The sequence below is a fragment of the Nanorana parkeri genome, unplaced genomic scaffold, assembly GCF_000935625.1.
Source record: "Nanorana parkeri isolate BGI_ZX_2015 unplaced genomic scaffold, ASM93562v1 scaffold214, whole genome shotgun sequence".
NCBI classification, from domain to species: Eukaryota; Metazoa; Chordata; class Amphibia; order Anura; family Dicroglossidae; genus Nanorana; species Nanorana parkeri.
In genome coordinates, this window is record NW_017306482.1 from 251,224 (window position 1) to 256,037 (window position 4,814).

Here is a 4,814-nt window from a genome sequence, read left to right on the forward strand (position 1 = left end):
AGGTTTAGATACGCTTCAAATAAAAGTGCCCAAAAATCATTACAACTTCCTTTGAATGGCTCGAAAAATTCTAAATGGATTATGGATTTCACATCACCTTTTGTGACGTGGCCATCAGGACAAATAGAGTGAGCGTGAATATACCAGCTGGGGAGACAGACAGCAATCAAAACTTGCTAGGGGTTCCATACACTTGCTAGGGGTTCCGTACATAACGTGGCTATCAATACACTTTATTGCACGATTATCCCCATACAGAAGAGCTGTATTTCAGGGTGGATGTTGGAAGCCTATTTGGGGAAGATAAAAATCCAGTTGCAACTGGAACTGGCACTGTTATCTTTCAGTCAACAATAGGCTCTAGAGCAGTGGCGGCCAAATTAATTTGGAATCCAGGAGCCAGGAGTTGATAGGAGTTGTAGTTCATTGACTACAACTAGGGGCAACCTCAAAAGCTACCTTGCTCCTGGGATTTGTCCAGCGCTGCTCTAGACGTAAACTATATATACATTATTTGGCCAAATGTTTGTGGATTCCTGACCCATCACACCTATATATGAGCTTGTTGGACATCCTGTTCCAAAGCCATGGGCATTAATATGAAGTGTCCCCTCCATATACCTCTCTTTGGTTTTTGGCTTTCCCTATGATTTTGATCAGTTTCTGTGGAAATTTGAGTCCATTTAGCCAGGAGAGCATTTGTAAAGTCAAGTACTGATGTTGAATGAGAAGATCTGGCTCACCATCGGCATTCCAATTTATCCCAAAGGTGTTCCGTAGGGTTGAGGTCAGAACTCTGTGAAGGTCACACGTGTTCCTCCAAACCAAACCAAACCCATCAAACCATGTTTTTATGGAGTGGACTTTGTACACAGGGGTACAGTCATGCTGGAACAGAGAAGGGTCTTCCCCAAAACTATGCTACAAGGTTGGAAGCCCACAATTGTCTTTGTATGTTGTAGAATTAACAATTCCCTTCACTGCAAACACCAGAAGTCAGTCAATTAGAGGGTCACCCACATACTTTTGGCCATTATAGTGTATCTGAAAGTCAATAATGCTTTACACGATCTGTATCCACTCATTTCTCATTCGATACAGTTCCTGAATAAAGGTAAAAGGAACAAAGTTTCCGCAGAGCCGACAGCTTGCCACTTTAATAGACGCAGCTGCGAAAAAGTATTAAAGCCTAACGTACATCCCTCCGGGGTCTCCGAGGTATCGAGCTGGTGTAAAAATACAAGGAACGCGAGGTGCTCAGGAGGAGACACTGGGGAGGCAGCGGTTTACAGCCATCAACGCTTGTCGCAATTAAGAGAATCCTGTGCCACCTGTGGGTCGTAAAGTAAATTTGATTTTCATTCAGCAGCCTGGACCGCCTCGTAAACACGGCGACGTTAAGTGTTCCCGGAGGAAACACTCAAACTTATTTATTGCTGATAGCGCTCCAAGATCCCACAACTACATCCGCTTTAACGACTCGTTGCCAATCTCACAATATGTTTTGGCGGAAGGGGTTATGTACTAGGTACATGAACTGCGGTCCATTGTGTTTACTTACAAAATTAAAGTTATATTTAGGACAAACTTAAAACTGTTGCCAAAAGTATTGGGACGCCGGCCTTTACACGCACATGAACTTTAATGGCATCCCAGTCTTAGTCCGTAGGGTTTAATATTGATTTGGCCCGTTTTTTGCAGCTATAACAGCTTCAACTCTTCTGGGAAGGCGTCCACAAGGTTTAGTAGTGTGTCTATGGGAATGTTGGACCATTTGTGAGGTCAGGTACTGATGTTGGAGGAGAAGGCCGGGCTCGCAGTCTCCGCTCTAATTCATCCCAAAGGTGTTCTATGGGGTTGAGGTCAGGACTCTGTGCAGGCCAGTCAAGTTCCTCCACCCCAAACTTCCCCATCCATGTCTTTATGGACCTTGCTTGGTGCATTGGTGCGCGGTCATGTTGGTACAGGAAGGGGCCATCCCCAAACTGTTCCCACAAAGTTGGGAGCATGAAATTGTCCAAAATGTCTTGGTGTGCTGATGCCTTAAGAGTTCCCTTTACAGGAACTAAGGGGCCAAGCCCCACCCCTCAAAAACACCCCCACACCATAATCCCCCCTCCACCAAACTTTCCACTTGGCACAATGCAGTCAGGCAAGTACCGTTCTCCTGGCAACCGCCAAACCCAGACACGTCCATCAGATTGCCAGACAGAGAAGCGTGATTGGTGACCGTGGAATATTTAGTAGCAAGGAAATTTCACGGAACACCTGAATCCAATGATTTGGAGGGGTGTCCCAATACTTTTGGCAATGTAGTGTATATAAGGGACCCAGTCTACTTGGCCAGGAAATAGAGTGGACCTACACCCAAAGTTTAGATCCGCTTTGATCAGTTAGGGAGGGCAGTTAAGGCTCTTTGAATCAGCACTTGTCCTTAGTAACATGAAAAGTCCTTGGCTCTCTGGTTTTAGGTCAAGTGACCTAACATGCCAATTTCAGCAGGTTTGTCCACTTTCAGAGAGGACTCTCTGGTGGTGTCATTGCCCCAGGGCACAGCTGCGAATGCTTTAAGTCACATTAGTACGAACCAGAATGTGGATCTACTTGTTTCAGAAGATTGGTAGGTTCCTGTTCATTCTAATAACCTTTTCTACCTACCTACCCTAAGGCTGACCTAATTGTATAAGGTGGGCCCAACCTTTGAGTTTAAAGAAAACCCAAGCTTTGCCCGTTTAGGTTAAAACAATGGGCTGACCTCCCCCTCCCCCACTCTTCCCAGAAAAAAATTGCTGGGACCTGAAGAGTACTTCCAGGTATTGGAGAGCATGTGACTCACTCGATGTGATATCTCTATGGGAGGACACGGCTGTACGGCGACGCACGCTCACCCAAGCTGCACATCCGTGCGGGTGTCCGTGCTCGGATGCAGAGAGGATCCATCCGAGGACATGTGCAGCTCGGGTGAGCGTACAGCCGCATCCTCCCATAGAGAAGAACAGGCCGCTGTGTACAATCACACGCAGCACCTGTCCTTCCCAGGAGCGGCCCGATATGGCCGTGCATGCCGCACGGATCTGTACGGGACGACTCTTAGCTGTGTGAATGAGGCCTTAAAGAAAGAACTCCGGACAAAAAATATTCTTAACCCTTTGCAGTGGGGTTACCCTGGCACTGCAAGGGTTAAGTGCTCAGGGACAAGAATAAAAAAAAATATATATACTCATCTGAACCTTGAGGTTGGCTGGCTGCTAGACCTGTCCCTCACTCCCCCTCCGCTCCAGCAGTCTAAGGTCCTGTGAATCATCATGTCCAATGCAGTGTATAGGAAGTGAGGACGCCGAGGGACATTCCATCACTAGAGCGGAGGGTAAGAGAGAGGCTGAGGAGACCGGTCTAGCAGCCAGTCGGCTCTGAGGTTCAGGTGAGCATATCTTTTTTATTTTCTTCCCTAGACAAAAAGAAGCACTTAACCCTTGCAGTGTCGGGGTAGCCCCACTGCAAGGGTTGGGAATATTTCTGCCCGGATTTATTATAAGAGAATCCAGCACTTTGCATAGGCAAATCACAGGTTCCATTTAGGTGGTAGTATTTTTTCTTAATATATACCCAAAAGTTGTGCTTTATTTATTGTAAGATCAGTAAAAGAGACATTCTGATTGGTTGTCGTTAGCTAATTTGAATATTGCCCTCATTAAATAACCCCGAGCGTGCTTAATTTGCATCTCCTGCTTTTCACATTGTAGCCAATTGGCAGAGAAATTGTGAGCCGATTACAGGCCAGTCACGTAGCCAGACGTACATTAGAGAGCAGGCTCGCTCTAAATTAGGTTATATAAATCAATAGAAAACAGAAATAGAAAAAAAAAATAGAACCTCATTTCTCAAAGCAACGGCTAAACCTGAATTATACATTTACGACACTTATCGTATTAGATGAAGGATTACACGTAATAGAAGCATAATATTGATCTGCGTGGGCTCTCACACACCGCTAATATCATATTTTATTCTTTAGAGACCCAACTGGAGATTTCGAAATCCACCTCGAGTGCCGTGTAGGTGCAGTTTACGTTATTTAAAAAAAATAAAAAAATAAAAAAAATCTATTTTAAAGTGTATCTAGAGCCAAAACTTTTTGTTTGGTTGAGGATACAGTAGTGAGGGGTTAGAACCCATTTCAGGATTTTGTTAAGGTGATTTTCCACTTTTTGGGGGAGGTTCTATTTTCAGTACTCACCGATACCGAAAGTCCCATTAAGGAAGCCGAGCGGCATGTAATGACTCGCCGCCCGGCTTCCTGATCAGGTGACGAGGAGTCATGGAGCCGGCTTTCTGGCCAATCAGGAAGATGGGGGGTTGGGTAAGTTGGGGGGGGGGGTAATGACTCTCCGCCCGGCTTCCTGATTGGCCAGAAAGCCGGCTCCATGCTTCCTCGTCACCTACTCAGGAAGCCGGGCGGAGAGTCATTACCCCCCCCCCGCTTCCTGATTGGCCGGGAAGCCAGCTCCATGCTCCCTGGCGATGAGGGAGCATGGAGCTGGCTTCCCGGCCAATCTGGAACCTGGACGGCGTGTAATGACTCGCCGCCCGGCTTACTGATGCTAGAGGTTCCAGCAGCGGGAGCATTTGTACTCTGCCAAATACTCCGTATCGGCACTGATACCAATACTAGTATCGGTATCTGAGCATCCCTAGTTGTAACCCTTCACTACTCCATCCAAAATTAAATAAAAAGTGTGGGGTTTAAAGTGGACATGAAATTCACCAGATGTAGTTAAGTGGACATCTGTTGGGTGAATCACTACCTCTATTTT

The 4,814-nt window shown here is 46.1% G+C and overlaps 1 protein-coding gene across 2 annotated transcripts in view; it reads right to left on the reverse strand.

Annotated features, from left to right (window-relative positions):
• Window positions 1-4,814, reverse strand: part of LOC108786492 (disks large homolog 2) — a 158,856-nt gene that overhangs the window by 97,576 nt on the left and 56,466 nt on the right. The gene's annotated exons all lie outside the window — the stretch shown is intronic.